Raw genomic sequence first — 9316 nt, forward strand, 5'->3', positions numbered from 1 at the left:
CTTAATCAGCGCTGACAGATCACGCCGATTAATGACTTCCTGTTAAACGGGAGCAATTACTTTCGTCACACGCCTTCCCGCAGACTTAAGCACCCGGTAATCCAGCACAAGTGATATCCGCAATGCGGATAAGCAATTTGATCATAATTTTCTCGCAGGCTAAAATGTCACCGCATGATTGCCGCTCAACAGTAACACAACACCTTGCAACGCGTTATTTCAACCTTCCGAAACGTTGCATTTTGTCGGGACGCCCAGGGTACACGCAGACCAGATTCCGGGGCCATCGAAAACGAAATTAAATTCAGAGTTTAAAAAGAAAAAAATCGTTAAAGACACAAAATAAGTAGCGAGGATAAGAGTTTTGAATTGAAAAAGATACAACAACAGTGAGCCACAAGACGAGAGATCCTCTTGGTGCGGTTGTGGTAGATCCATTTGTCAACGTTTCGCTAAAATTGCCACCGAGAAGGAACACCCGAGATGATGCATTTTCGTATGCGTTTTTGTTTATTCGTTTCTTTTGCAGAACCAACAGTCCTTCTTCTGCATCGAATAGCAGTTTTTTATGCGTGTGTGTCAACACACACTCCTTCTTCTACCGGTAGCGACATTCCGCGCATCTGAAACGTTCGCCGCTGGTGCCGTGTGTGTTGTGCCGCTTTTAATTATGCTTAATTCAATTAAATGCTCCACATTCCGTGTTCGTCACATATTTGTCAGTAGGTGCGCACACCTGCCAATTTTGTGCCCGTTCTGGCTTTCCCGGGAGGAGTGATTTTCTTCCCTCTGGCGGCGGGTTGCTTTTGCGATAACACAAACACACCACCGAGAACGATCATTAGTGTGGAAGCGAAATCGGCCTTCCTTGGCGTCCGGATGCCGCAAACTGGAGAACGTTTCATTGTGCTGTTTGTTTGTTCAGTTTTTCGTGCGTTCATTCTTACCAGCATCAGGCGTCTTTTGACCACTTATCGGAGGGGCGAGCCGTCGCCGTCCTCAAATGCCCGAGATACGGGCACAGGGCAGCATCCCCGTGCGGCAGCGAAGGATACGGCACCGGCAGCGAGATATGGCTGGCGCGACCGTGAGCTCCGCAGTACAAATTGAAACATCGTCCCTTGGCCGGCCGGAAGCAGCACGCCACGCACTTGCCGGCGCTGGCGGGTATTACCTGCAGCGCCCTGCGGTGTCTGCGGGCACTGAAGCACCAATTATCGGTCGGTGCGTGCGCACTGCCCGTGTCTAGCCGACGTCCTTCCCGCTGAGTCAAGTGCGCCAGCCACTGACTTATCAGCTCTTCCTCCCGTTGCGTACATCCAAGAGATGAATGTGGACCGTTTTCGAGCCCAAACACACGCACAATCCGTTTGTTCATTGACTAATTACGAACCCTACGGGGTAGGTACATCGTGCCGGATGAAGGCAAAACACACAAAAAGAAGCTTTATATTCGCTATCGCTGATGCACGTGGCGCTGCCGCCAGTGTCGGAGAGCTGGGATGCAAGGAAAACAAAACGCTGGTAAAAACAATCCCGCATACAACGATTAGGAAACTAATCGATGCAATACGTCTGGACGGGAACGTGGCTAAATATGTTCAAGCCCAACACGAACGGCTCGAGCGGAGTTGTAGATCGCTGGAAGTTAAGAAAAGCAACAAAAAAAGGAAACCAGTTTCCATCTTCTTTTCACACGCTTCTCTAGGCAAACAAACGGATTTGAGGATCGAACGGGTAAAAGCAAAAGTAACTCTGTAAACTCTTAAACAAACTCTCGTAACTCTGGTTCATTCAGTAGTGTGTATAATATTTAATTTGGTAATCAATAAAAGGATCGATTCTTTCCAAGACTTCCCCGAAACCTCTTACTTACCTCCATGTTTTAGCCTGTTTAGAAATTATTCTTTAAAAATCATGCCAGCAACACATTTCTCTCCAATCATCGAACACCGCAACCCATCGCAAAACGTCAACCGATAAATGAAAAATGATCCCAACACGGCATGTTTTGTTGTCGTTGCGTATTTTCATAACAGCACAGCTTCTGGGACCCTGCCCAGATACATCCCGGAGATGTTTGTGAGTGAGGGAAAATGTGCAACCGACAACAGACCTAAAAGGATAATGAACAGACTTGAAGATACACGAGCAAGATACGCAAGCGACGGAGACAGGACGATGACGACAGTGAGGAGGGCTGAACCGAAAACCAAGGTTCCAATTCTAACCATTTCCTGTGTCCCGTCCCACAGCACGAGACGGCCGGGTAAAAGCAAAACTAATGCTCAAAAAAACCCACAACCGACCAAAACTTATCTCAACGGCACACCAATCAGGAACCCTTGCGCTTGCAAACAAGCGCAAGATAAAGCCACGCGAAAGACGATCCCTTTTTTTTGCTCTCTGTGCGTTACGGCAGTTCCTCGAGATGTGCCTGTGGGGTGAAGCAGAAGCAGAAAGCAACAGGGACCTTCGGTTTACCAAAGGCTTCCGAGTGATGCACGTTGGCATGTGTACCGCCGGATGAGTCACACGGTACGTCCAGTCTCATAACTGGACGCGTCTCGCTTTGCGATAGGATTATCGATCGGGCGAACGGTACCGAGAGCGACAGGATTATGGCATTCCTGTAGGTGGGCCATCCCAAAAAAAAAACACCCTTCAAAAACCCGATCGTGCGGTCAGGCCGGGTGAGTGTAGTAACGGCACATACACACAAAAAAAAGTATTAATTACCTAGCCTTTACTGTCGCAAAAAGAAATCAAGCAACAAAGGACGATGAAAGCAATATTAAAAATGCCACCAAGCTATTAGCAACAGGCTCAGACACACGAGCTGAAATGACCGAAGGGTTCGTCGCTTGATGGAGGGGAGGTTTTTTTTTTCTTTCGTTTCTACTCTACTGGGCTCCTGAAACCACCCACAGCCACCGCAACGCACGCAGGCTTTTAACGGGTGTTTCGGTATTATGCCTCCTGCAACTTTCCAAAGAATGAAATCCTTCCCGAGTCGTGTGGTACGATGGAATGTGTCCCGGGAGAGCGAGACAACGTGCGCGTGTAACTTAATACCAAAATAACCCATCACTCCAGCCCTCTAATGACTGAGGTTTGTGCTGCAAATCCCTTTTTTGTACAAGGAATGTGGCGTTTTTTCTGCCCCACTGCCCACATATCCTTTTTAAGTGTCTTGGTGCGGTCGAGGGCTGTCTTGTCGTGTTGCTCAACCCAGAGACTCGTCCCTCATCGAAGGACTCATCCCGGTCGGCCAACCCGATCGAATCGGTTTCGAATTTCCCCCGTTTTGCCCCGCGCGTGGACATATTGTCATCCGGTGCGGGCTCTCGGTGCATGCCGCACCGGGAGCCATGTGCCACAGCTGCGCTCCGAACAACTCCAAACGCAAAGCACAAGGCCATCCCCGAGGGGTCCTGGGAGAACGTGTGTATGTGTTGTACGTTAATTAAGCTCCCGCTGGGCGAAAAAGTAATCCCGTTTTCAACCCTCCCCATGGTCGTGCGGTTTTGTGGTGGTGCTTTCAACGATGTTTTACGATTTGCTGCTCGGCATTGCTGTGCTGTGGGCATCATGTTGCGCACCACCAACTCCGCGTAGGTGTCGCGCTTTATTAGGTGTTTGGGGACAGGCACGGGGCTCAATCGTCTGCAAATGGTACGACGGTGCTGCATCGGTTGGTGTGCTTCATTCTTAAGTATTTGCATCGTAACATCTTCAACATGCAGCCGAGATTTATGAAATATGGTTCGTTGTCACAAGCTGATTTTCTTGGCCTGCACTGTTGTGTAGACAACAGTGAACGAAGGGGAACGTGTGATGCGTTTATTGGTGTATTGCAAAGTTTACACATACTTATGTTTTAAGATTTATTTCACTGCCCTGGCGTTCTTGTTAGGTTCTGTTCATTTCCTTGTTACTCTTAGTTGGACACTTCCGTCAGGAAATGTAGGACTTTGGGGTTTCAAAAAGTTCTTCATTAAAAAACGCTTTAATTTATGCTCTAAAATACTTTATACAGACTTTACACTGTTTAAAGTAGGATTGAGCAATTGTGAAAGTGCCAAGCGTCCAAATCCAGCGTAAGGTCATGTGTTTGGTAGAGCTGGTAGTCTTGGGCCACAAGGGACACTGTACCAAAAACATGTAGCATACTTTCTGGACACCTTCTGACGAAATGTCATAGTCTGTCAAAGCACAAACATGGCATGAATGCATAACTTAATGTCACACACAACCCTCAGCAAGTATGCAAACTTTATCAGACCAATTATTTAATAAAAACCATTTATTCTCTACGCATTTGTTGCTATTCTATTTGTTTAAATTCCTGGTGCGAAAATTCTCGTTTCTGTGCTATAAATTAATAAAGTCATCAAGAAATTAGATAATATTAGCTGGCTGACCTCATACTTAGGTAATCGATCTTGCCGGGTTAAAACCGGGTCGTACTTATCTGAGGAGTTTTTTTGTACGTCAGGTGTCCCTCAGGGTTGTGTGCTAAGTCCACTTCTGTTTTCTTTGTTCATCAATGATGTCTGTAATGTTTTACCTCCTGATGGTCATCTCCTTTATGCGAATGATATCAAAATCTTTTTACCTGTGTCTTCTTCTTCTGATTGTATGAGACTTCAGCATTACCTTAATGCATTTGTTCATTGGTGTTCATCCAACTTACTTCGCTTGTGCCCTGATAAATGTTCTGTTATTTCTTTCTCTCACTCTTTTCCTCCTATTTTATTTAACTATACTCTCTCTAACTCGTCTCTCTCTCGTGTTATGTCCATCCGTGACCTTGGTATTATACTCGACAGTCGTCTTAACTTTAAACTGCAGCTTGATGAGGTTCTACTAAAAGCTAATCGTACCCTTGGGTTTATTTTACGTTTTACCTCTATTTTAAGAGATCAAAGCTTCCTAAGAAACCTTTATTGTGCTCTAGTAAGGCCTCTTCTTGATTATGCTAGTATCATCTGGAATCTTCCAACTATTGATGCCTGTTCGAGAATTGAATGCATTCAGCGCCTCTTTACCAGGATTGCTTTTCTTCGTTTGTTCGGTGCTGCCTCACTACCTCCCTATGAAACGCGATTGCAGTTATTCAATCTTCACTCTTTAAGCTTCCGCCGCCAAGTGTCTCAGGCATGTTTTATTGGTGGCTTACTACTTTCTGATACTGATGCTCCTGATTTACTCTCGTCCATCTCGTTGCATGTTCCCTCTCGTTCTCTTCGTCCTCGTGATCCTCTGTCAATTGAAACACGTCATACTCTTTATACTTTCAATGATCCTCTTCTATCCTGTTTCAGGTTGTTTAACCACTTTTACCATCTCTTTGATTTCGACTCCTCTCTCAACTTTTTCCGTAACCGTATTTTTTCTTCTAATTCTCTTTAATTATTCTTCTAAGTTTTCATTAAGTTTATGATAGTCTCTACGCTCTACCTATGTTTTTTTTTCTTTAATTTTTTTGCTAGGCCAAGACTAGTTTCGTTAGGCTTAGTTTTTCATGAATTATTTTGTTTATTTGTTAGGGTTTATTTAGTTTTAAGTCTGCTTTATTTAGCCTTGATGGTAAATATTGAATTAATAAATGAAATGAAATGAAATGAAATGAAATATTCTTTCCAACATATTGGCCTTGATCCACTCTTGAGCCTTTTTTTCCTCATCAGCATGTTTAGAAAACAGGTTGAGTCGAGCGTGGCTGATTATCTGGATTGTTCTGCAAATTGGCGGACACGTCTGCTGTTTGCAACACTTTTAGTGCATGTAAAGGGTATTTGAGGAAGCTATAACAAATATATTTAATCGCGATGCAACAATAACACATCGACAGAAGCAATTATTTGAACATAGTCGGCATAAAAAAATGGACAAAAAATTGTCGATTTTTCACGGGTTTACCTTAACCCGCATTAAATAATTGTTAATTGAACTTTCAATAATAGTAACTCATGAGTCAGCAGCCAATATTTGAAGGCTCGATCAGTCAAACTCTAGCCATGATGACCAAAAAAGTTAAACAACATCCTTCAGAAGCGTGCGCGACGAAAGAACAACATCCCGCCACAATGTAAACGGACCTCATACGGCAGTTTGTTAACGTCGGATAAGCCCGTTCCGGTATCTACAACATCTTGTTACTATAAGACAACATCAAGAGCATCGCACCAATACTCAGTTCCGAATGGCCGACGACCCTGAGAAGCGGCTCCAAAGGAAGTTGAATCGTTAATGACGATAACTTACCTATTGCCGACATCAAATCGAAGGAAGATGAAGACCGAAAGAAAAGTGGGTACATCGTTGCGTTCCCTTGGCCCGGAGGTCTATGCAGCCGGTCAAACAGTGAAAAAGTACTTAGGAAACATAAACAAACAAGTCAGGAAGCTAGTTTCGGAACTGCATGCTATGCTTAATCAGCGAACCGGTCCAATATCCAAATGCGTCCCATCAAGAATTACTGGACCAACATGATGCAAAAGATTTAGCCCAACAATTTTGTCGCAAAAACTGAAAAAACAATCCGAAGAAGAATTTTAAAACCTCCTTAAACGCATGTCTTCTTCCGCCATGATGATAATTGACGAATAACTGACGCAAAGCAGCTTCTAAGGTCGTAGATTTATTTTTAAAAGTAATCCTGAATAATAGATTTTTAAGGGAAGTTTATGAAGTACACATCTTACAGTCTTAGAGTTTTTTTTTATCTATAGCTATCCGAAAAAGTTCCATTTTTTAATGCAAATGTTAAGTTTGATTATATTTTTTATTGATTGAACTATTCAATTCCATTGCAATGAACCCTGATTGTTAGCGTTAAGAGTTGCAAAGTTTTTAATTACAGACGTTCACGTAATATCTGCTAAAAATCGAAAATTCAAATCCCCTTGTAAAAGCCTTTTTTCAATCAAACTCCCTTCATTACCATCATGATATTGATTTTTGTCAAAATCTATTGAATATTAAAACATCTGCCTTTAGGTTCTGCCAAGTCCCTTTCATCGCTGAAAAGGGATCCACAATGTCCCCTCGCAAAAATGACAATTTTTCAATTTTTACTTCATATCTTACTTCACTTTTCGTCGCACTCATGGCGAGTTTCAGCCAACAAAATGATTAATTCATCCGCGAGCCCGTCCGCGATCAATAACGGAAACCCTTTCACTGAACATCCTCAGTTCACCGCAGTGTAAATGCAAAATCACTTAGAATTATGCAAAATCACCTAGATCCCTTCCCGCTGCCCAGCAATCAACGCAAATTGATTTCACATCCAGCAACAGTAACGATAATCCCTCTGCCAATCGCAATTGCAGCCAACAGCGACCCTGGCCGTTACAACCGGTGTAACGGGTTAAATGAAATGGCCCCTCTCTAGCTCTCTAACGGATCACTGCAATGATTAACCGGATCGTGAGCTTTTTTTGTGTGCTAGAATTCAATTACCAACCGGTGTCCTCCCGGGGTCCCGTCCCGGTGGGAAAAGTGCCCTCCGGTGACAAATGACAAGTGGATGAGTTGACACAATCGATACGGGACCGTACAGAGACGAAACAAAGGCACCATGGGAATGCAGCCGTTTTTGCATAGATGCAAAACTCGTCTCCCCCTCCCCTTATCGGAAAAGGCAGGCGATGCGATCATTAATGTCAGCCAATCTGTTCCGGCTCGGGAGCAAGGGCAAAACCAGCCAGGTTCTGTGTCTCCCCCCGCTTCACATTTGCTTGCGCCGTTTGTGATTGATGAAGCTGCATATGATGAAGCTGTGCACACCACTTCCGGCTTGCCTGGCGCAGCTGCTTCTGCCGTCCTATCCTAGGCGCACCGTTTTGTCGTCGGCCCGAAATTGATGAGCCGTGAAGCATTTTGCATAAATTAAGTTGATAAACTTGGTTTATACACACACTGCCGCGTGTTTGCACGCTTTAAACGGTACGATTTGTTTTATTAGCGTCCACCGGCAAGGCCACCCTTGCCGACGACATGGAGCAACCGGTTTGCCCGCGGCCCGTGAAGCACTTGCCGGGGCGCGACTGATCGAGCGCGTCCGTGCTAGGACAACCGAAGGCGCCCCTATAATCGCCCGGAGGGTGAGCCCAAGAAAGGGCTCATGCTGCTGCTGTTATTGCTGCTGTTTACTTAACCTCCAGTGATTGTGGCACACGCAAACACTTGTGCTACTGTCGCATTACGTGCCGCGGTAAACGAAACGAGGAGTGAAGTAATTTGCATAATTGCAGTCAATTAATCATGATTAATAAAGAGGTGATTTTTTTTCGGGCCGGGCGGCCTCTGCGGTTGATCTTGCGGATCGGGTAGGGCGCCCGTTTTTTTAAATAAAGGTTGTTTTGGGATTGTCTGTGGGTAAGCACACAATTGTGCTTGTGAAAATTCCTATGCCAATGACGATGAAGGGTAGCTATCGTCTATTTTTATGCAAATTTCACGTTTGAATGCGACAAATCGATCAACTGTTTAGGCCAAGCTTAGATAAAACGAGCGTTTAATTATTTTAAAAAAACCGTTTGTTTAATAAGACGCATGCGACAAATTATCGAAAAGCTTGATAAATTAAACCCTTTTGTCACTTGGCCTGACTGAGGAAGGATCGACACAAACCTCAATGACTCCAGACAAACGAGACCTTCAACGTCGGACGCCTCTACGGGCTGGCTTTGATCCGATTCCGAACAAAACCCATGGCGCAGCGAAGAGCAGACCGTCCGCCCCAGCAGAACGACGGTCGTTGAATAAATCTTCAATTAACCACCAGCAGACAGCGGATACTTTATGGTGGCCGCAATGTCCGTGCAAGTCCCCGTAGACGGTCTAAGTTTGGTAAACGAAGCCAGACGAAAAGCCGGCTAATGATTGAAGGTTTTCGATGCTTTTTTTGTCTTCTTCAACCATGGGTACCGAGAGAACCCCTCGACAGTGTCACCCACGCGCCACGGAATCGATCGAATGGTGAGCCGGACTTTGTGTGTGATCCTGCTTCGTTGGAGCAACAGCACTGCAGCACTACGGGGAGGGAAGCGGTTTTGGTTAATTAATGAATTAGTTGAAGTGAAAGTTTTATTGCGCGTTACGTTTTGCGTTGGCGCACACACACACACACGTTGGCGTTTGTCTGTGTGGCGCTTCTACCTTGAGCTGTTGGTCGTCTGGGAATGGGGCGAGCAATCGTACCCGTGGTTCGCGGTGAGGTGCAATATGCATTTACATGCACACCAAAACCGTCCGCCGCGGTTGTTGCAGCCCGACTTCTGGCGCAACCGGTCGTCAGACATCG

This window comes from Anopheles merus, chromosome 2L (assembly GCF_017562075.2).
Source record: "Anopheles merus strain MAF chromosome 2L, AmerM5.1, whole genome shotgun sequence".
NCBI lineage: Eukaryota > Metazoa > Arthropoda > Insecta > Diptera > Culicidae > Anopheles > Anopheles merus.